The sequence below is a fragment of the Salvelinus fontinalis genome, chromosome 2, assembly GCF_029448725.1.
Source record: "Salvelinus fontinalis isolate EN_2023a chromosome 2, ASM2944872v1, whole genome shotgun sequence".
Lineage (NCBI taxonomy): Eukaryota > Metazoa > Chordata > Actinopteri > Salmoniformes > Salmonidae > Salvelinus > Salvelinus fontinalis.
This window is the reverse complement of record NC_074666.1, coordinates 13,093,616-13,118,017: the sequence shown is the minus strand read 5'-3', so window position 1 is coordinate 13,118,017 and position 24,402 is coordinate 13,093,616. Positions and strand designations below refer to the sequence as shown.

General features: G+C 41.9%; 1 protein-coding gene across 1 annotated transcript in view; it reads left to right on the top strand.

Annotated features, from left to right (window-relative positions):
- The first annotated feature begins 1,582 nt into the window (after positions 1 to 1,582).
- prlra (prolactin receptor a) overlaps positions 1,583 to 24,402 on the top strand; it is a 35,003-nt gene continuing 12,183 nt past the window's right edge. Inside the window, exon 1 of the mRNA XM_055864096.1 lies at positions 1,583 to 1,804. The gene's annotated coding sequence lies outside the window, so the exon portion shown is untranslated. The remainder of the gene's footprint in view (positions 1,805 to 24,402) is intronic.

The window sequence follows — 24,402 nt, the reverse complement described above, 5'->3', positions numbered from 1 at the left end:
AAATGTGTAAACCAAACGTATTTGTTTACCTTTGGTTAATTAAAATACTTTTTCTGCTAATGTAGGGCAGGCCAGCCCCCGAAGTGACTCTTCTTATAAACTATACTCAATAATTTCCTGTGTTGTCTTAGGAATTCAGCCTTCTCTGTGTTGATCTCACCAACCTCTCTCTCATGAGCTATGGGCCATGGTACAAGCCATGGCTTCTTTTTCTCTCTCTCTGACCATGTTTAGAATAATTCCTTGTAAAGCTTACAATATGTTTCATTGTGCACATGTTACACATCAAGAAATATATTGAGGCACAAATTACAGACAGTGTAGCCTACAAATAGAACTCAACTAGCTGAGCATTACATTTATTGGCCGTCACAGAGAGACAGATAAACAGCTTGATTATATGTTTAGAGGAGATATTCTGTGTATAAAGTGATGCGGAAGGGCAAAAAAGTACTTAGCCGTTCTACAAGTGGTCTGAGGTAGTCGGTAAATAACGAGCGTTTTCAAGTGCAACTTTACTTACAGTGGTTATGTTTAACAGTTCAGAGATTTAACGATGCTCCTACAAAGGTTCTAACGATGAATTTAGCCTTAAGCTGCTTTTGGGAAACTGAGCCCAGGACTCAGGGTTAGACATAACATAGTAAACAAAAATCTGTTTGGTATGGTATGCATTAAGTTGTGGATGTCCATCATCCATTTCGTATGATATGTTCCTGAATTATAATTCATACAATGTAACGAATTTGCAATATGTATGATATGTTACGAATTCCAATTTGTTGATGCTAAAGTTAGCTAGGTGGCTGGTGGCTAACGTTAGCTAGGCTAGGGGTTAGAGTTAGGCGGGTTAGGAGTTAGGTTAGGGGAAGGGTTAGCTAACATGCTAAGTAGTTGCAAAGTAGCTAGAAAGTAGTTGCAAAGTTGCTAATTAGCTAAAGTTGTCTGTGATGAAAGTCGAACACGGCCACCCCAACCAACCATCCTCCTTTTTAAGTAATATAATATATGCAATTTAGCAGACGCTTTAATCCAAAGCGATGTATAGTCATGCATGCATATATTTTAAGTATGGACTGCCCTGGAAATCGAACCCACAACCCTGGCAGTGCAAGTGCCATACTCAACCAACTGAGCCATACAGGACCACAGTAACCTTCTTTTTTATGGCAAACATAACATATCATACTAATTTGAGTGTCCCGGATTTTTGTTGACCATGTTATGTCTAGTCTATGAGACCAACCTGACATAACTGCAGCGCTAAATGCATTTTAACTGTTGTATCTCCTATAGATGGATAGATGGTGGGCCATCAAAACCGATAGTCTGAAGGGAGTGACATCACATTATAAACACATAGATCAACTGAGTAGATGAAATGAATGAAAATTGAAACATGTTGCTTGTATTGAACATCAAAGTGCATACATTTATTTCATTTAGCAGCGCGATTTACAGGAGCATAGAGTGTACTGTATCTAAATGCGTGGGAGAGTATTATTTCGGAGCTGGGCGGAGTTTCTAGATCTTGTGGGAGGGAGCGGTCAACACCGTCAACTCCACCCTCCTCTCTCTCGCCCTCAGGACCGCAGATGCTGAAAGCTCTTTAGTGTTGGGTTTATTCTTGAGGTACATGGCTGTGTGTGTCCTCGTTCTGTGCTATAGCCAAGTATCCCATTACACAACAACAGATATCAACAAACAAAGTTTCCGTTGGAGCGCCGTCGCATGGGAGTCAAGCTCCTCTTGAAAGCATAAGGAATTTAAAGCAATTGACTGGACTTCGCCGAATGCAAGTGAGGTGAGTAGGCTACATTACATAGCCTGATTTGATTTACTTAGTCAGGGTAGTCCACTCACTAACACTGACACTGTTTTCCAGGGATGGAAACTAGGTGGGTGGGCGATCTGGTTAGTTTCATCAGCTAACTTCCAAAGCATAAATAGGCTACATTAAGAAATACGTTTAATACTTTTTTTTTAAATACAAACTTTAGCACAACACTTCATCATTTACAGTAGGTTAAGAGATGTCATAGAAAATAATGATCATTTAAATGAATCACTATATTCTCTGCACCATATTCTGATATGTAACTCTATTGTATGTAGGACACAGCAGGGCCGGTGCCAGAACGAATCAGTAGGACGGGCATTTGATTTCCATAGGGGGTCACGTTTTTAAAAGGGGTTTTATATTAAAGACATATAATTTAACTTGTAAAAATGTATTGCCGTTTAATGTGGCATGAACACAACCAGTGTATCACATCGTAGGCTGTGCATGAGTTTCAAGTTTGGAGAAGCTTACAATTGTCCTACCATTTCTACGGAGCTGCGTGACAGGATTATCATATGCGCATTTTCATGGAACAGTGGTAATCATTTCAATAATTACGTTTTCGTTTGTCAAAATCATTGTGACTTGGTTAATCATAAAAATCTGAATTAAAATGAAGAAAAAAAATCTCAAAGTAAAAATTTAACTAAGGCAAGAGCACCCGCCGTATGGACACATTGATACACCGTGATCAATAGGCAGCGAAAATAAATGAGCGTATGCATGGAACTCAGACATAGCCTAAAAATAGGCCAATGCAGAAATTGGCCTATAACTTACATTGTAAACTAAGCAAAATACACAAAGCCGACAAATAAAACAGTAGAAAATATCAGGATGAAAATCCAGCTACTTTCAATCGCATTAATCTCTCTACTTCCACCTGTCTGCCTCAATTTCTATCTATCTTGACTTGAACTATCGCTAGTGAAGTGCAACATTGGATCATATCAATCAACTAAATTAGGCCATTTGCAAAGGATGTAAAACGTGTTTTTTTTTTTTACTTCGTAGCCTTACTGTGTGAGGTGAAGACAAAATTACTGAGAAACTCAGTTTATTAGTGGTGGAAATGGTGAGTTAAGACAATCAGAACATCCCCAAATGGGCACTTTCTACATTTGCGCGTAGCAGGCCAGGTAGACCGACATCTTTGCATGCTCAGGTGTGCGTGTCCCCTCAACATTGGCTGAATAAATAAAGGTAAAGTAAAAACATTAACTGACAGAAAAACCAGACACATGCTCATTGCTCACATGGAACACTCCAAACAAAATATAATACACAATATTAACAAAACTCATAGATGGTTATGAAATAAATCTAAATAGTTTCTTACAAGTGTAGCAGGTTGTGAACTCTGCAAATATTCTTTATGTATTTATTTAACCTTTATTTAACCAGGTAGGCTAGTTGAGAACAAGTTCTCATTTACAACTGCGACCTGGCCAAGATAAAGCAAAGCAGTTCGACACATACAGCAACATAGAGTTACACATGGAATAAACAAACATACAGTCAATAATACAGTAGAAAAAGTCTATATACAGTGTGTGCAAATTAGGTAGGATAAGGGAGGTAAGGCAAAAAATAGACATGGTGGCGAAGTAATTACAATATAGCAATTAAATACTGGAATGGTAGATGTGCAGAAGATGAGTGTGCAAGTAGAGATACTGGGGTGCAAAGGAGCAAGATAAATAATTAAATACATTATGGGGATGAGGTAGTTGGATGGGCTATTTACAGATGAGCTATGTACAGGTACAGTGATCTGTGAGATGCTCTGACAGCTGGTGCTTAAAGCTAATGAGGGAGATATGAGTCTCCAGCTTCAGTGGTTTTTGCAGTTTGTTCCAGTCATTGGCAGCAGAGAACTGGAAGGAAAGGCAGCCAAAGGAAGAATTGGCTTTGGGGGTGACCAGTGAGATATACCTGCTGGAGGCGGGGCTTTACCTAGCAGAGACTTGTAGATGACCTGGAGCCAGTGGATTTGGCGACGAGTATGAAGTGAGGGCCAGCCAACGAGAGCGTACAGGTCACAGTGGTGGGTAGTATATGGGGCTTTGGTGACAAAACAGATGGCACTGTGATAGACTGCATCCAATTTGTTGAGTAGAGTGTTGGAGGCTATATTCTAAATGACATCGCCGAAGTCTAGGATCGGTAGGATGGTCAGTTTTATGAGGGTATGTTTGGCAACATGAGTGAAGGATAATGGTTCTCATCTGAGAATGAGAACTGTAGATTATTGTAATTAATGCATGCATTAACATAAATGAATGTAACCAAATTATGGGGATTAACAGTATATGTACCACTGGTGACATAAGTAATGGGGAATTTATCAAACTAAACAATCAAAGGGGCAAACAATTCACACAATGAATGTGCAGGAGAAGGCTGAGAGATTGGTGGGAGAAGGCTGAGAGATTGGTGGGAGAAGGCTGAGAGATTGGTGGGAGAAGGCTGAGAGATTGCATTGTGGAGGGTTTCGCCTATATCTCCGCCACACACCCCTCCCCTTCTTGTCTCAACATTTTAAATTATTCTCATATTATTATCTTCATACATATTTTAGATGCTTATCACGGACAGCTGCAACTCAATAATCTGCTAGACCAATTCATGACCCCACCATGTAACAAAAAAAAGTTAAGTAATTATTGACCAATGTTGACTTTTTTTAAATGTATTTGGTCTATTACAAATCAGTCGGACAGTATTTTTGACAGTATTTCAATCTAAAGACAGTGTGGTTTTTAGTGACTGAAATGCATCAGAAAGGTGTTGGGAAATTCAGAAGATCATCAGGTAATAATTCTGTCATCAGTACCACTATTGTTGTATGATCTTCCAGTCTGATTTAATGCCTAGTCTTGTCCAGTCTACTTTAGTGCCTGGTCTTGTCCAGTATGATTTGGTGCCTGGTCTTGTCCAGTATGATTTAGTGCCTGGTCTTGTCCAGTATGATTTGGTGCCTGGTCTTGTCCAGTATGATTTTGTGCCTGGTCTTGTCCAGTATGATTTAGTGCCTGGTCTTGTCCAGTATGATTTAGTGCCTGGTCTTGTCCAGTATGATTTAGTGCCTGGTCTTGTCCAGTCTACTTTAGTGCCTTATCTTGTCCAGTCTACTTTAGTGCCTTATCTTGTCCAGTCTACTTTAGTGCCTGGTCTTGTCCAGTCTGATTTAGTGAGTGCCTGGTCTTGTCCAGTCTGATTTAGTGAGTGCCTGGTCTTGTCCAGTCTGATTTAGTGAGTGCCTGGTCTTGTCCAGTCTGATTTAGTGAGTGCCTGGTCTTGTCCAGTCTGATTTAGTGAGTGCCTGGTCTTGTCCAGTCTGATTTAGTGAGTGCCTGGTCTTGTCCAGTCTGATTTAGTGAGTGCCTGGTCTTGTCCAGTCTGATTTAGTGAGTGCCTGGTCTTGTCCAGTCTGATTTAGTGAGTGCCTGGTCTTGTCCAGTCTGATTTAGTGCCTGGTCTTGTCCAGTCTGATTTAGTGCCTGGTCTTGTCCACTCGGTTCTAACGACTCATGGGCTTTTTAGAGGGAAACAGTAGGTTTGTAAGTGTCCATGAGAGTCTTATCTTTCAGTGATGGGGTCATACTATTTTATAGCTTCAACCAGTCAAAAGATAGAGCCACATTTTATAAAGAAAACAGAAACCTCTCTGTTCATTACAACCGCATCTACGAGTTACTGGAGGTTACTGACCAGTGGAGGCTCCTCAGAGGAGGAAGGGGAGGACCCTCCTACTCGGTGAATGCAATTTTTTTTTTAAAGAGTGAATCATTTAATTAATCTAGTACTGAAAGCATCAGCTACAACTAGGTAGCACTGCAGTGCATAAAATGTGGTGAGTAGTTGACTCAAAGAGAGAGGAAGACAAGGAGAAGCAGCAGAGAGAGATGTTTAATATTATTTTTCTCCAGTTTCACTTAAGCTAGCTAATGCAGCTAATTTAGCCTACTCAACAATATGACTGAGAGAGGAAATATATTTATTTTTAGCTAGCTGGTTAATGCTATCCATCACTCCAACTCTTCCAATTCAAGGTAAGCTTTCGGTTTTATTAATTTATTGCCACCAGGGCCCGCCCTTGTAACTGCTAAACTACTTGCTGTACACTACTGTGTGATAGTACACATGGATTGGATTGTGTGGGTTTACTAACGCCTTAGTTCTTTTAGCTACTGTATGTTGACTATTACTAAGGTTTGGCATGGAGAGGTTTTTTCCACCTGGTCACAGACAGCTGTTGTGTTGTGCACCGAAGCCCACAAGTGAAGGGGAAATGTGAGAGGATGAGAGCAGGTAGATGTGATGATGCTGTTTGTATGGCTGCTATGAAAGTGAACTGTGTGTGCGGGTGATCAGAGGTGTATTCATTCTGCCAATTCTGTTGCAAAATGTTTTTTCAATGGAAAGAAACGGAACGAAACGGGTATGAACCTACCTGAATGTGTCCAATAAGCTCTTGTAACGTTTTGCAACTAAAACTGTTTGGACTAATGATTACACCCTAGATCAGCTAGATTCAGGCAACAGTCTGCAAGGCGGTATTGAATGTGTCCCTGTCTATCACCTTGGTTACTAAAAAATGTCTCTCGACCTGTGCACCTTATGTTAGAAACTGTAATTTGTAGGCTAGGTTGTAGCAACCTCATGATGGGTAGAGGGCAAATTCGAGAATCATGTAGGATCCTAAACCTGTCAATGTTACATTGAACTGGGTGAATGGAGTATGACTGACAGTCATCCAATATGCTGTAATAGAAATAAGGACATGGTCATAAAAAAATGTATTGTCCTCCCTAATCTTACATGGCACTGACCCCCACTGTTACTGACATAATCCCCGTTCTATCAACCAAGTGTAAATTTCCTCTTTTACGCCCATTTTTTATTGCTATCTAGCTAGGCTAATGTTTGCAACGCGAGCTAGCTAGCTAAATATTATAGCTAGAAAATCTTAGCTATCTTCCAAAGAGCTTGCTAAGACTATGTATATAACATACGGTACAATCAACAAAATACTTTTGTATATATAGTGTATGTGGACACCCCTTCAAATGAGTGGATTCGGCTATTTCAGCCAAACTCGTTGCTGACAGGTGTATAAAATCGAGCACACAGCCATGCAATCTTCATAAACAAACATTGACAGTAGAATTACCTTACTGACAGTGGAGGCTGCTGAGAGGAGGACGACTCATAATAATGGTCAGAATGGAGCAAATGGATTGGCATCAAACACCTGGAAACCATGTGTTTGATGTATTTTATACCATTCCACTGATTCCGCTCCAGTCATTACCACAAGCCTGTTCTCCCCAATTCATCCCTGATGAAGACAGCTTTTCTGTTGAAATGTAGGTTCTCTGAGCTCCAAGAATGGGCGGCTCTCCCTTTTTTTTTTCAAGAAATCCCCAATTAAGGTGCCACCAACCTCCTGTGCTTACTGAAGAGCTCAGTGACTTTCAAAGTGGCACTGTCATAGGATGCCACCTTTCCACCAAATCAGTTCATCAAATTTCTGCCCTGCTAGAGCTGCCCCGGTCAACTGTAAGTGCTGTTATTGTGAGGTGGAAACGTCTAGAAGCAACAACGGCTCAGCCGCAAAGTGGTAGGACACACAAGCTCCCAGAACGGGACCGCTGAGTGCTGAAGCGCGTAGTGCCTACAAATCATCTGTCCTCGGTTGCAACACTCACTACTGTGTTCCAAACTGCCTCTGGAAGCAACGTCAGCACAATAACTGTTCGTCGGAAGGTTAAAAAGGGGGTTCCATGGCCGAGCAGCCTAAGATCACCATGAGCAATGCCAAGCGTCTTTCTGAAGTGGTGTAAAGCTCGCCGCAATTGGACTCTGGAGCAGTATAAACGCGTTCTCTGGAGTGATGAATCACACTTCACCATCTGGTAGTCCGACGGGCGAATCTGGCTTTGGCGGATGCCAGGAGAACACTACCTGGCCCAATGCAAAGTGTCAGCTGTAAAGTTTGGTAGAGGAGGAATAATGGTCTGGGGCTGTTTTTCATGGTTTATGCTAGGCCCTTTAGTTCCAGTGAAGGGAAATCTTAACGTTACACCATACAATGACATTCTAGACGATTCTGTGCTTCCCACTTTGTGGCAACAGTTTGGGGAATGCCTAACAATGCCCCCGGGCACAGAGTTCCTTGCAAAAATGTTGTGGAAGAACTTGACTGGCCTGCACAGAGCTCTGACCTCAAAGCCATCAAACACCTTTGGGATGAATTGGGAACGCCGACTACGAGCCAGGCCTAATCGCCCAACATCCGTGCCCTACCTCACTAATTCTCTTGTGGCTGAATGGATGCAAGTCCCCGCAGCAATGTTCCTACATAGTGTTTTTCTGCAAAGTTACCGGGATGTCACGTGTCCTACTTATATCAGTCCACCCAGAACAACGTAAGTATTATGAAACTTCTATTCAATCAAATAAACCTCAAGTAGTAAATAAGCCATATATTTTTTGTTGTTGGCCAAATTCAACACTCATTGACGTCCATACAAAAACTCCTTGCTTGGTGGGCGAAACAAAGAAAAACGGAGGGAGACTTTTTCGCAGAGTTGTGGCTCTCTCTTCCTCTTCTTCTCTGTGCACAGTCATATTGGCTCGCTAGCAACATGACATCGTTTCTATTCTAGAGGCTGTGCAAACGCAAATTGAGCTTGCCCTCCAAGACCAGCCCAACTCGGGTTGACTTCAAAGTGCGAGGCTTTAGATTTTTCTCCAATTCAAACAAAGAGGTACGCTAGAACAAGACTTGCTCTTGGTCCATAGAGGTTTGAGAAAAGACCATACGCCTTAGATCAGATACACCTTAGATCAGATATAGGATTTCCCAAAACCGGAATTCCCAACTTGGAAATGAGAGAAAGGCCTATTCCAGCATCCGAACAGTACACCACAGAGTACACTGTAACCGCCAACTTCCCTTCAATTCACATGGCTGAAATGACCTCACAAGAGAAAGCACCCAAGCCATGTGCAGCCCATGTATCTGATGCTGTCATACTCTTTTTGAACAGACAGCATCAGATACATAGTCTATACGTACTGAGACAGAGAGGTGCTGTTTCACTGTCCAGACAGCATCAGATACATGGTCTACACGTACTGAGACAGGGGGGAGCTGTTTCACTGTCCAGACAGCATCAGATACATGGTCTACACATACTGAGACAGAGGAGAGCTGTTTCACTCTCTTGGATGCTTTATCTGAGATGTATCTTTCTGTGTTTTTTGTATTATATTTTCGTCGGCCCTGGGACACCGTATCCTACATGTGAGGCAGCGGGTAGCTTTGAGGTTTAACCATTGGGCCAGTAACTGAAAGATTGCTGGTTTGAACACCAGAGCCGATAACGTGAAAAATCTGCCGTTGTGCTCTTGAGCAAGGCACTTAAACCCCAATTGTTCCAGGGGTGCTGGACAATGGTGATCGTTTCCGTGACGATTCTCCTTGCTGTTGTCTCAGGGTAAACACATTTCCATAACACGTGTGTAAAGTTTGTAACAGAATAAATATAAGCACCGGACACACATAATTCCTCTAACATAGCAATCTATCTTATATTGCTGAATGTCTGGCTAAAGTTGAGGCAAACGTTTTAGATAACATATTGCATATTTGACTGTTCCTGCTTGTTGTCCTGACATTTCACATTCCATACTTTGACTGTCACTTTCCTCTATTCTGTTCAAAGCCCGCTGCTGTGCTGTGCCAATTTCTCAGTGACACAGAGACGTGACACAGATATACGCCTCCATTTAGCTTTTTCCTAAAGGTAAACAGTTATGAACATAGGCTGTATAGTCTACACACCGTCGGTATCAAACGTATTCACCCTCCCTTGGGGTTTTTTCACATTTTGTTGCTTTATAAAATCGGATTAAAATTAATTTAATTGTGTTTTTTTTTTGTCATGAGTCTACACAAAAAGCTTGACAATGTCAAACTGAAGAAAAAAAAGTTTTATACATTTGTACTAATTTATACTAATGAATTAACTAAAATGTAAAAGTATGCACCTCTTTTGTTTAGGCAGGCTTAAATTGGTTCAGGAGTAAAATGTGGCTTAACAAATCACACATTAAGTTACATGGACTCACCATGTGTGACATAATAGGGGTTGGCATGATTTTTGAATGACAACTTTGTTTGAGTGTGAGTGTGGCTGAAGATCAGCGAGGCTTCATGGGTAGAACCTTCAACGGGCTGTCCCCCCCTCTGTCCCCCATACATACAACATCAGTAAGGTCCCAGAGTCAAATTTTGAATTTAGCACAGATTCAAGTACAAAGACCAGGGAGATTTTCAAAAGACTCAAAGAAGGGCAGTGATTGGTAGATGGGTAACAATAACAAATTAGACATTGAATATCACTTTAAGCACGGTCAAGTTAATAATTGTGCTGTGGGTGATGTATTAAACTACAGAGACGCATCAAAGATAGTCATCCTTCTGAACTGAGCTGGAGAACAGAAGTGACACTGCTCAGGGATGTCGCTGTGAGGCCATTAGGGATTTTAAAACAGCTACAGAGTTCAATGGCTGTGATGGGAGAAAACTGAGGATGGATCAACAACAATAATGATCTAAATGACAGAGTGAAAAGAAGAATACAAATATACAGAATAAAAATATTTTTAAAAAAAACATGCATCCTGCAACAAGGCACTAAAGTAATACCCCAAATAAAAAAACACAGCAAAGGAAAATACTTTTTGGTTTAAATGCAAAGCCTAATGTTTAAGCCAAATCCAACACTAGACATCACTGAGGAACTGCCTCCTTATTTTCAAGGATGGTGGTGGCTGCGTCATGGTATGGGTATGCTTGACATCGGCAAAGACTGGGGAGTTTTCAGGATAAAACCCAACAGGATCCTAGAGGAAAGCCTGATTTCAGTCTGCTTTACATCAGACACTGGGAGAGGAATTCACCTTTTCAGCAGGACAATAACCTAAAACACAAGACCAAATGTACACTGGAGTGACTTACCAAGAAGACAGTCGCAATTGTAAATGAGAACTTGTTCTCAACTTGCCTACCTGGTTAAATAAAGGTGAAATAAATAAATAAAAAGTGGCCAAGTTACAGCTTTGGCTTACTGTCTAGCCATGATCCCCAACACCTTGATAGAGCTCGAAGAATTATGAAAAGAATAATGGGCAAATATTGCACAATCCAGGTGTGCAAAGCTCTTAGAGACTTACCCATGAAGACTCACAGCTGTAATCACTGCCAAAGGTGATTTTAACATGTATTGACTCAGGGGGGCGAATACTTATCTAATCAAGATATATTCATGTTTTATTTTTTATTAATCTTTTGTTTTTAAGTATACATTTTTTTCTCTCCACTTTTCACACTGAGTATTTAGTGTAGATCGTTGACAAAAAATTACAATTAAATCCATTTTAATCCCACTTTGTAAAACAATGAAATGTGAATGAAATCCAGGGATGAATACTTATGAAACCCACTGTAGTCGAAGCTAGTTAGTAGTAAATGGATCGGTGGAAAGTGCTGATTTTGTGAATTGTGTAATGAGATTTCCCCTGTGAGTTAATGAGTAATCCTGCTGGTGTGCTTGTTTTGAATTGAGGAGACTAGCTGTCAACTGAGAGAGAGAAGCTGCTCACTGCTCTCTCTTTTAGCACTGAGATGTGTATTTGTATCATGCCCTTGATTATATCTAATTAGCTCTGTATGTGTCAAGTCAACTGCCATTTTTAGTTTAGCCAAAATAATCTTATGATAACATTGGTAATAAATTTGTTTTAAAACATGGTTATTATTAACAATGATTAACACTCCAAGGAGGTATCACATCAACCACAGTCCTAAAATCAAATCTAGGCTACATTAATCTAGGAAAAGGTACAACTTTGTTTGTATGAGTGTGGTTGGCACGTGTTGTGCCAAGCAGCAAGGTTTGATGTGCAGAACCTTCAACAAGGTTGTCATTAGAGGTGGTGGTGGTAGAAGTGGGTATTGCTGTGCCTGTGTCTGTGTCAGCGTCCATAGAATTAGGAATTAACACTTAGGGTCAAGCCCCTGTGGAGGTTGTGTGAGATTGATTTATCTCTATGCTGTCCCACAGTAGCTGTGGTGAGGTAATGGCAATTAACTCAAATCAAAACAAAGTGTATTTGTCACGTGCGCCAAATACAACAGGTGTAGACCTTACAGTGAAATGATTACCTACAGGCTCTAACCAATTGTGCAAAAAAGGTATTAGGTGAACAATAGGTAAGTAAAGAAATAAAAACAACAGTGAAAAGACAGTAGCGAGGCTATATACAGTAGCGAGGCTATATACAGTAGAGAGGCTATATACAGTAGAGAGGCTATATACAGTAGCGAGGCTATATACAGTAGCGAGGCTATATACAGTAGCGAGGCTATATACAGTAGCGAGGCTATATACAGTAGCGAGGCTATAAACAGTAGCGAGGCTATATACAGTAGCGAGGCTATATACAGTAGAGAGGCTATATACAGTAGAGAGGCTATATACAGTAGAGAGGCTATATACAGTAGAGGCTATATACAGTAGAGAGGCTATATACAGTAGCGAGGCTATATAAAGTAGCGAGGCTATATACAGTAGCGAGGCTATATACAGTAGAGAGGCTATATACAGTAGCGAGGCTATAAACAGTAGCGAGGCTATATACAGTAGCGAGGCTATATACAGTAGCGAGGCTATATACAGTAGCGAGGCTATATACAGTAGCGAGGCTATATACAGTAGCGAGGCTATATACAGTAGCGAGGCTATATACAGTAGCGAGGCTATATACAGTAGAGAGGCTATATACAGTAGAGAGGCTATAGACAGTAGAGAGGCTATAGACAGTAGAGAGGCTATAGACAGTAGCGAGGCTATATACAGTAGAGAGGCTATATACAGTAGAGAGGCTATATACAGTAGAGAGGCTATATACAGTAGCGAGGCTATATACAGTAGCGAGGCTATATACAGTAGCGAGGCTATATACAGTAGCGAGGCTATATACAGTAGAGAGGCTATATACAGTAGAGAGGCTATATACAGTAGCGAGGCTATATACAGTAGCGAGGCTATATACAGTAGAGAGGCTATATACAGTAGAGAGGCTATATACAGTAGAGAGGCTATATACAGTAGAGAGGCTATATACAGTAGAGAGGCTATATACAGTAGAGAGGCTATATACAGTAGAGAGGCTATATACAGTAGCGAGGCTATATACAGTAGCGAGGCTATATACAGTAGCGAGGCTATATACAGTAGCGAGGCTATATACAGTAGAGAGGCTATATACAGTAGAGAGGCTATATACAGTAGAGAGGCTATATACAGTAGCGAGGCTATATACAGTAGAGAGGCTATATACAGTAGAGAGGCTATATACAGTAGCGGGGCTATATACAGTAGACGGGCTATATACAGTAGACGGGCTATATACAGTAGTGGGGCTATATACAGTAGAGAGGCTATATACAGTAGCGAGGCTATATACAGTAGAGAGGCTATATACAGTAGCGAGGCTATATACAGTAGAGAGGCTATATACAGTAGAGAGGCTATATACAGTAGCGAGGCTATATACAGTAGAGAGGCTATATACAGTAGCGAGGCTATATACAGTAGCGAGGCTATATACAGTAGCGAGGCTATATACAGTAGCGAGGCTATATACAGTAGCGAGGCTATATACAGTAGAGAGGCTATATACAGTAGAGAGGCTATATACAGTAGAGAGGCTATATACAGTAGAGAGGCTATATACAGTAGAGAGGCTATATACAGTAGAGGCTATATACAGTAGAGAGGCTATATACAGTAGCGAGGCTATATACAGTAGCGAGGCTATATACAGTAGCGAGGCTATATACAGTAGCGAGGCTATATACAGTAGAGAGGCTATATACAGTAGAGAGGCTATATACAGTAGCGGTTAATCAGGCTGATTGAGATAGTATGTATGTGTAGATATGTTCCGATTCAAACTAAATCTATTTGTATAGTTGTGAACAAGGCTAAACTGCTCTCATCTACACGCTTTCACTTTGCTCTGTCTCTCCATCTCTTTCTCTTGCTCTCTCTCTCTTTCTCGTTAGCTCATCAACCTGAGGTTTGGGTAAACTGGACCAATGATTCAGTATACCATAGTTTCCATGGCATGTCCCTTCAATGTAAAAGTGCAGTAGTTATTCACAGTTATTTCTATAATAATTAACCTTTTTTCACCTACCATATTTAACCTGGCAAGGCTCTTTGATCTGCTTGGAAATGTGGGCAGCCCAGGGGTTACTCTGGAAATGGGGGCAGCCCAGGGGTTACTCTGGAAATGGGGGCAGCCCAGGGGTTACTCTGGAAATGGGGGCAGCCCAGGGGTTACTCTGGAAATGGGGGCAGCCCAGGGGTTACTCTGGAAATGGGGGCAGCCCAGGGGTTACTCTGGAAATGGGGGCAGCCCAGGGGTTACTCTGGAAATGGGGGCAGCCCAGGGGTTACTCTGGAAATGGGGGCAGCCCAGGGGTTACTCTGGAAATGGGGGCAGCCCAGGGGTTACTCTGGAAATGGGGGCAGCCCAGGGGTTACTCTGGAAATGGGGGCAGCCCAGGGGTTACTCTGGAAATGGGGGCAGCCCAGGGGTTACTCTGGAAATGGGGGCAGCCCAGGGGTTACTCTGGAAATGGGGGCAGCCCAGGGGTTCTCTGGCTACTAAGTAACCTCGTCTCAGGGCTGTTTTGCTACTGCGCTACATAGGCTAGGCTACTAGGCTACTCAGAAGTGTAGGGTGTAGCAGCTCTTGGAGGTGGAAGAAGATAATGTTTTCATGACTCTGTGTACAGTGATAACACTGAGGCATAAGACATGGTGAGGGTGAAGGAAGTATGTGAGACAGGACAGAGGGGTAAACACTTGTGATATTTACTGTAAGCAACATATGGCACAATATGTTGTGCCATGTGTTTGTCCGTACATATGTGTCTGTATGAGATGTCTCTCTGTGTTAAATGGTGTTGAACCATTGGGGAGACCACCATGCCAGGGGGCCTGCTCAACATGTCCATTCACTATAACTATATATCTTTCCAGTACAACAGTGACAACCTTCTGGATGTTTCGAATACAATGAATCTCATCCTACAAATGTTTCATGATGCTCTGGTTCAGTTTTTACACTTTGTAAATAATTTGACCTAAACTCTTAGAAAAAAGGGTTCTAATGGTATTCAGCGAGCGTCCCTCCCTGTGTGCTCTGTGTACCTACAGTAGGTGTACCTTGGTGGTGTACCTACAGTAGGTGTACCTTGGTGGTGTACCTACAGTAGGTGTACCTTGGTGGTGTACCTACAGTAGGTGTACCTTGGTGGTGTGTCGCAGCCCTGGAGGAAAACGTCAGCACAATCAAAGAACTTAGAAGAACTAGAAATGGCAGCCATTTGAAAACACAGTAACCAGTCCAATCACAAACCAGGATGTTTATTAACCCAAAGATATTTTTCAATGTTAGGAAGAGGAGCCATCCTCTTGAATTGGTTGTGTGTGTGTGTGTGTGTGTGTGTGTGTGTGTGTGTGTGTGTGTGTGTGTGTGTGTGTGTGTGTGTGTGTGTGTGTGTGTGTGTTATCCCATGCCACAGGATACTTCTCAGTGCACAACAGCCCAGTCCCCATCCTGTATCAACAGAATCATGAGGAGGCTGGTCAGGCCGGTTTACACTTTACTGTTTAGGTCACATGACGGTCAAGGTTGACAAGGCCTCAAAGTGTGTCAAGGTTAATGTGTGTGTGTTTCACTTTTTTTCCCCTTTAATTAACTAGGCAAGTCAGTTAAGAACAAATTCTTATTTACAGTGACGGCCAATATAGAAAGATATCTTAACAACCACACACTTAAACACTAATGACCTACTATTCCAGTCTGAAGGTAGCACCCACCAGAGCCATTCAAAACCCTACTAGCCTAGAGGAGTCATACCTGAGCCCGTTAATAATTAAATATCCCTAATCATTGTTCACCCAGGGAGTGTCAGGATATGGGCCTATCAGAAGAAGCACTAGGATCTCCTTACCGCACAGTGTGTTAACTCTGGGATTTGATACCTCACACCTTCTGAAATTACAGTCTGTAACCTATTCTATTCTCTGAACAAGCATTGGGTGTTGGGAATCAACAACACACTAGGATACAATAATGTGCTCTGCTGTTCCCCTTTGGTCCAGGCTGAAAGATCAAACATAACCCTATTGTTTGAGGAGGAGCATTATTTGATCTTGTAAGTGTAATACACCCGTATCCCAGTGTCAGGAGGAATCAGAGAGAGAAAAGGGCAGATGCTGCAGAATTCAGCGTAGGCTACCTCATTGGCCTTGAAAGTGCTCTGACTGTTCTAAACTCCTTGTGAGTAACCAATGGTTGTTTGATCATAATCAGTCATTGTATCGGTGAAAGGGAGGTAAAGAGCAAAAGAGAGCCCCCCCTCCACCATTATCTAGGAATAATTGTAATCATTCCCTCACATAAAATATCATCCCATGGGGTTGCCATGGACACCACCTCTCTTAACTTCTAGGATGCCATCTCATCTTTAGACTCAAGGTTCTAGAATTGCTTTTAGTCCAAAGAACGTTGATTATTTCATGGTTTTATTCCAAAGAAAGTGTATTTATTTCATGTTTTTATTCCAAAGAAAGTGTATTTATTTCATGGTTTTAATCCAAAGAAAGTGAATTCATTTTATGATTTTACTCCAAAGAAAGTGTATTTATTGAATGGTTTTAATCCAAAGAAAGTTTATTTATTTTATGATTTTATTCCAAAGAAAGTGTATTAATTGAATGGTTTTAATCCAAAGACAGTGTATTTATTTAATGGTTTTAATCCAAAGAAAGTACAAGTACAAGTACAGTGTTGAAAGTGCAGTGCAGATTGTAAAAATCATTCATTACTGCTTTTGGCAGGTTTACTGGTATCGGGGTGTAGATTTCCCATAAAGCCATTTATTTACTTATTTTTAAATCTAGTTTAACTACTAATGACCAAGATATCCAATACAAGATATTAACCTAACCCATTGTTATCTAGCCTACTGACTTAGCTCTGGCCTATAGTTGAGATTTAATTTAGCCTTTCAATCACGATCAAGTATCTCGAGGGATAAACCAACAAGGGATAGAAAAAGGGGGACCTGAGTGAGCGAAAGATGAGAACCGTAAGAACGAAGACGTTTAGGGTCACTATACAGACGTTGAATCAATGTACGTTTATGAGCGTCCCTGTTTGTTTGCCTTCACTCACTTTGCCAGCTTAGCGGGCTGCAGCTTAGTGATGCTATGGTTATGTAAGACAGAGCTATATACAGCCGGAGGACAATCCTCCCCTCCTTTCAACCACTTCAACTCTAATCTGACAATTATCAGATTAGGGTGACGTAGAAATCAAAGAAATCAATTTATGTTCATCTATCTCCATGATTATGTCTGTTGGGAAATGTAAATATTGGTGATCAATATCAAAGAATGTTTTGTATTCTAGGACTAATTGCAGCAAAAACAAAAAATATAGCCATCTCCAGACTTAGCCATCCCTGAGGCCGGTCTGGTAGCTCGTATTTGTCTGTAGGTTAATAATGTAGAGATGTACAGAGTTAGCCATCCCTGAGGCCGGTCTGGTAGCTCGTATTCGTCTGTAGGTTAATAATGTAGAGATGTCCAGAGTTAGCCATCCCTGAGACCGGTCTGGTAGCTCATATATGTCTGTAGGTTAATAATGAAGAGATGTCCAGAGTTAGACATCCCTGAGGCCGGTCTGGTAGCTCGTATATGTCTGTAGGTTAATAATGTAGAGATGTCCAGAGTTAGCCATCCCTGAGGCCGGTCTGGTAGCTCGTATTTGTCTGTAGGTTAATAATGAAGAGATGTCCAGAGTTAGACATCCCTGAGACCGGTCTGGTAGCTCGTATTTGTCTGTAGGTTAATAATGAAGAGATCTGATCTCCAGAGTTAGACATCCCTGAGACCGGTCTGGTAGCTCGTATTTGTCTGTAGGTTAATAATGAAGAGATCTGATCTCCAGAGTTATACATCCCTGAGGCCGGTCTGGTAGCTCGTATTCGTCTGTAGGTTAATAATGTAGTAAGGTACGGTGGAAGCTTATGCAAGAGGGCTTTATAAACAAAAAGAGTGCAATGCATCGATCTACGAGACTTCAAGGAGGGTCAGCCTACTTTCTGATACAGAGTGTGTTATGATAAGCTGCGTTCACTGTCTTCGGTACAGTGGCAGCTGCATTCATATAATCGATTTTCCCCATAGTCTATAACCGGTATGAATGTCGACTGAAGGATTTGTTATCTGCTATTTAATGAAAGGCATGCCCTATTCTTAAAAAGGAAATTCCTTTTATGTCTTCCCTTCTTAAGTAACTAATCAATATACTTTCTGAAAAATAGCTTCTCGTCCATCCAGATACCCAGATATTAATAAGCGGGGACACGATCAATGTGTAAATCATCGGATATATTTTTACGTGATTTGGAAAATAACATATAATTAGTTTGGCCTGCATTAAGTTCCAATTTCAGTTCAACAAAGGCTTTCTGCAGAGCATCATTTATTATGAATTATTTTATTTATTTCACCTTTATTTAATTAACTAGGCAAGTCACTTAAGAACAAATTCTTATTTACAATGACGGCCTACTGGGGGAACAGTGGGTTAACTGCCTTGTTCAGGGGCAGAATGACAGATTTTTACCTTGTCCGCTCGGGGATTCGATCCAACAACCTTTTGGTTACTGGCCCACTAGGCTACCTGCCGCCCCAAAAAGCCGATTGTAGTTCTGTTAGAGCATTGTCAACAGAATGCACAGCGGTATCATCCTCATACACGTGTTAGCTCCTCAACCTGAGGTTTGGCTAAACTGGACCAATGATTCAGCATACCATAGTTTCAATGGCAAAAGTAACAGTAGTAAAACAGAGTTTATTTTCCCACTTAATAACCTCGTCTCAGGGCTGTTTTGCTACTGAGCTACCTAGGCTAGGCTACTAGGCTACTCAGAAGTGAAGGGTGTAGCAGCTCTTGGAGGTGGAAGAAGATAATGTTTTCATGACTCTGTGTACAGTGAAAAAACTGAGGCATAAGACATGGTGAGGGTGAAGGAAACACTAGTGGTATTTACTGCGAGACAGACCATCACAATATGTTGTACCATGTGTTTTGTCTGTGCATATGCGTCTGTGTGGTGAGAACCATGCCAGTGGGCCTGCTCACCATGTCCATTCACTAGATTATATTATGTACAGTACCTTTTAAGTACGACGGTGACCAGCTTCTGGATGTTTCCATTACAATGAACGTCATCCTACAAAAGGTTCCATGATGCTCTGGTTCAGCTTTTATACATCATTTAACCTAGGTTGCCTCCTAAATGGCACCCTATTCCCTACATCAGGGATGGGCAGCAGCAGTTCTCCGGGGCAGGAGTGGTGTTCCACGTTGTCCACATCCCACAGCTGATTAAACTAACTGAATTCTAAACTGAAGATCATAATCAGTTGATTGTTGGAGTCAGGTGTGTTAGCTGGGGCTAGGTTAAAAGTATGACACCTATCAGACCCCCGAGGACTGGAGCTGCCCATCCCTGCCCTAGTGCACTACTTCTGACCAGAGCCACAGGGCTTAAAAGTAGTGTACTATGTAGAGAATAGGTTGCCATTTGGGACGAAGTCCTGGTCATGAGAGATACCACTCATTAGACACAAGGGACAGTTTGAAGACGCTCAGCAACCTCTGTGCCATTCAGAAGATCAACAATAAGAAGGGAGTCTAATGAGACCAATGTCTATTTCACCAGGGAGATCTGCAATAACGATGTCCATCGTGTAGATACAGCGCCTTCATAAAGTATTCATACCCCTTGACTTATTCCACATCTCAATTAAAAATGGATTAAATCGATTGTAACTAGTCCACTCAGGAAAATTCAATGTCGTCTTGGTAAGCAACTCCAGTGTTTTAGATTATTGTCCTGCTGTAAGGGGAATTTGTCTCCCCAGTGTCTGTTGGAAAGCAGACTGAAGCAGGTTTTCCTCCAGGATTTTGCCTGTGCTTCTTTTCACCCTAAACTCCCTAGTCCTTGCCGATGACAAGAATACCCATAACATGATGCAGCCACTACCAAGCTTGAAAGTATGAAGAGTGGTACTCAGTGATTTTGTTGTTTTAGATTTGCCCCAAACATAAAGCTTTGTTTTCAGGAAATAAAGTTAATTTCTTTGCCACACTTTTATTTAATCCATTTTTAAATTCAGGCTGTAACAACAAAATGTGGAAAACGTGTGAATACTTCCTGAAGGCACTTTCCATCAATACTGAGGTGTGCCGACAGTGCAAAAATATCATATCCATGTCTAGCAGCACCTTGCTTTTTAATGGTATTCAGCATCCCTCCCTGTGTGCTCTGTGTACCTACAGTAGGTGTACCTTGGTGGTGTGTCGCAGCCCTGGAGGAAAACGTCAGCACAATCAAAGAACTTAGAAGAACTAGAAATGGCAGCCATTTGGAAACACAGTAACCAGTCCAATCACAAACCAGGATGTTTATTAACCCAAAGATATTTTTCAATGTTAGGAAGAAGAGCCATCCTCTTGAATTGGTTTTGTGTGTGTGTGTGTGTGTGTGTGTGTGTGTGTGTGTGTGTGTGTGTGTGTGTGTGTGTGTGTGTGTGTGTGTGTGTGTGTGTGTGTGTGTGTGTGTGTGTGTGTGTGTGTGTGTGTGTGTGTGTGTGTGTGTGTGTGTGTGTGTGTGTGTGTGTGTGTGTTATCCCATGCCCCAGGATACTTTTCAGTGCACAACAGTCCAGTCCCCATCCTGTATCAACAGAATCATGAGGAGGCTGGTCAGGCCGGTTTACACTTTACTGTTTAGGTCACATGGCGGTCAAGGTTCTTCTGACAAGGCCTCAGAGTGTGTCAAGGTTAATGTGTGCGTACTGTGATTCATATAGAAAGATATCTGAACAACTACACACTTAGTGTCTAAAGACTATTTTGAGCCATCGTACCTACTGTACACTCTTAGAGAAAAAGGTGCCATCTCGAACCTAAAAGGGGTTTTCAGATGTCCCCAAGGAGAACCCTTTGAAGAACCCTTTTTGGTTCCAGGCAGAACCCCTTTGAGTTCCATGTAGATCCCTTTACACAGAGGGTTCTACATGGAACCCCAAAGAGTTCTACCTGAAACGAAAAAAGGGTTCTCCTAAGGGGACAGCTAAAGATAAGTTTTGGATCCCTTTTTTCTACGATTGTATATTGTGGCTTTTGTAGCACTCTCCAGTTGGTGTACTGATGTTTGACGACCAGGCCTGTGCACAAGGTAAGGCCCAGGTCAGGTTCTAAATACCTACTATTCCAGTCTGAAGGTAGCACCCACCAGAGCCATTCAAAACCCTACTAGCCTAGAGGAGTCATACCTGAGCCCCTTAATAATTAAATATCCCTAATCATTGTTCACCCAGGGAGCATCAGGATATGGGCCTATCAGAAGAAGCACTAGGATCTCCTTACCTCACAGGGCGCAATCTGATACCTCACATCTGAAATTTCAGTCTGTAGCCTCTTAACATCTAGGATGTTATCCTAGACCCAGGGGTTATCCTAGACCCAGGGGTTATCCTAGACCCAGGGGTTATCCTAGACCCAGGGGTTATCCTAGACCCAGGTGTTATCCTAGACCCAGGGGTTATCCTAGACCCAGGGGTTATCCTAGACCCAGGGGTTATCCTAGACCCAGGGGTTATCCTAGACCCAGGGGTTATCCTAGACCCAGGGGTTATCCTAGACCCAGGGGTTATCCTAGACCCAGGGGTTATCCTAGACCCAGGGGTTATCCTAGACCCAGGGTTCTGTAGTTATTCCAAAGAAAGTTGATATTTTATGCTTTTATTCCAAAGAAATCTAGTTTAACTACTAATGACCAAGATAACCAATACAAGATATTAACCTAACCCATTGTTATCTAGCCTACTGACTTAGCTCTGGCCTATAGTTGAGATTTAATTTAGCCTTTCAATCACGATCAAGTATCTCGAGGGATAAACCAACAAGGGATAGAAAAAGGGGGACCTGAGTGAGCGAAAGATGAGAACCGTAAGAACGAAGACGTTTAGGGTCACTATACAGACGTTGAATCAATGTACGTTTATGAGCGTCCCTGTTTGTTTGCCTTCACTCACTTTGCCAGCTTAGCGGGCTGCAGCTTAGTGATGCTATGGTTATGTAAGACAGAGTTATATACAGCCGGAGGGCAATCCTCCCCTCCTTTCAACCACTTCAACTCTAATCTGACAATTATCAGATTAGGGTGACGTAGAAATCAAGGCCCCGTGGAGTAAATACCACCGTCACTCTGGGGGTCAGAAGTCGTGGAGGTAGCTAGATGGAGTAATGTAGTTAAATCAGTGTTACTTCATCGGCTTAGTGGAAGTACCAGTTAGGCACGCAGAACACAGACGATCTCTGACTGGCTGCTATTAGTTAGTGATCCCTTCAGTTCATTTTTTATTTTCCCGATCCACAGTCCTGCAAATGGGGGTTGCATTGCAGTCTGATAAAGAAGCAGCAGTAGCCGTGTTTAAGGTAGTTGTTGTGGAATTGTTAGGTTAGATTACTTGTTAGATATTACTGCACGGTCGGAACTAGAAGCACAAGCGTTTCGCTACACTCGCATTAACATCTGCTAAATTTGATTTGGATTTGTTTCTCCTTGGTTAGGATGACACATAAGCCCTTAGCGTTACACAATCAGATGTGCTGTACATGCCAGCTGGAAAGAGGAGGGGCTTTGTTAATCTTTGCACACATGGGGGAAAACAATATCCTTTTTCTCCAGCTTTTCTGTCATGTTTACTCTTCTCTGCAGGCCTTAAATATATATTTTTATATCATTCTATATACGGTACTTCAAAAATTGACTCATGACTACTTCAAAGTAGCAAGGCTATGTGATTCCAGCTCTTTATCGGGGTGTTAAGATAAAATGCTGACCTGGGATGATTGCTCAGTAATAAGACCTTATGCACAGCACACTCCAGCTGTCAGAGAGATTCACACGTCTTTCTGGCTCGCCTTGCACACAGATTACATCACAGTGTAGAGAACCCTGTTCTTCACCATGAACAGAGCCTAATTGACCTCGTTAGTTACCCAGTTACCCAATTAGTCAGGATGTCAGCATGCAGAGGATCCACTCTACAGAGAATACTGGGAGGAAACTCTGTTGCTGAGGGAATATTTTTCCCTCAGCAGTTTCAGGTGTATGATTAAATAAAACATGTTTAATACTCTGCCTGAAAAGCTGAATTCTCCAGCTATTCTTTGTTTCTGTTATTATTTTCTATCAAAATATCACAGCTATTTTCCTCAGCTTAGTATTATATTCTGATCTTATATTGATTTTCACCTGAATGGTGGTAAACATCAAGACATGAACAATTTTTTTTTTTTTTTACTGATCACATACACATGGTTAGCAGATGTCAATGCGAGTGTAGCGAAATGCTTGTGCTTCCAGTTCTGACAATGCAGTAATATCTCACAAGTAACCTAACAAATTCACAACGACTACCTTATATACACACAATGTAAGGGGCTGGAATATTTACATATAAATATATGGATGCGCGATGGCCGTGCGGCATAGGCAAGATGTAATAGTTGGTATAAAATACAGTATATACATATGAGATGAGTAATGTAGGATATGTAAACATTAAAGTGGCATTATTTAAAGTGACTGGTGATACCTTTATTAAATCCATTTATTAAAGTGGCAAGACATTTGAGTCTGTATGTTGGCAGCAGCCTCTCTGTTAGTGATGGCTGTTTAACAGTCTGATGACCTTGAGATAGAAGCTGTTTTTCAGTCTCTCGGTGCCAGCTTTGATGCACCTGTACTGACCTCACCTTCTGGGTGATAACGGGGTGAACAGGCAGTTGCTCGGGTGGTTGTTGTCCTTGATGATCCTTTTGGCCTCCCTGTGACATTGGGTGCTGTAGGTGTCCTAAAGGGCAGGTAGTTTGCCCCCGCTGATGCGTTGTGCAGACTGCACTACCCTCTTGGGAGCTTTGCGATTGAGGGTGGTTGCCGTACCAGGCGGTGATACAGCCCGACAGGATGCTCTCGATTGTGCATCTATAAAAGTTTGTGAGGCTTTTAGGTGACACGCCACATTTCTTCAGTCTCCTGAGGTTGAAGAGGTGCTGTTGCGCCTTGTTCGCCACTCTGTCTGTTTGGGAGGACCATTTCAGTTTGTCCGTGATGTGTACACCGAGGAACTTAAAACTTTCCACCTTCTCCGCTACTGTCCCATCGATGTGGACAGGGGGGGTGCTCCCTCTGCTGTTTCCTGAAGTCCACGATCATCTCCTTTGTTTTGTTGAGTGAGAGGTTATTTTCCTGACACCACACTCCGAGGGAATTTCCATGACTGTGGAAATTCAATGGGGCCATGGATGGATTA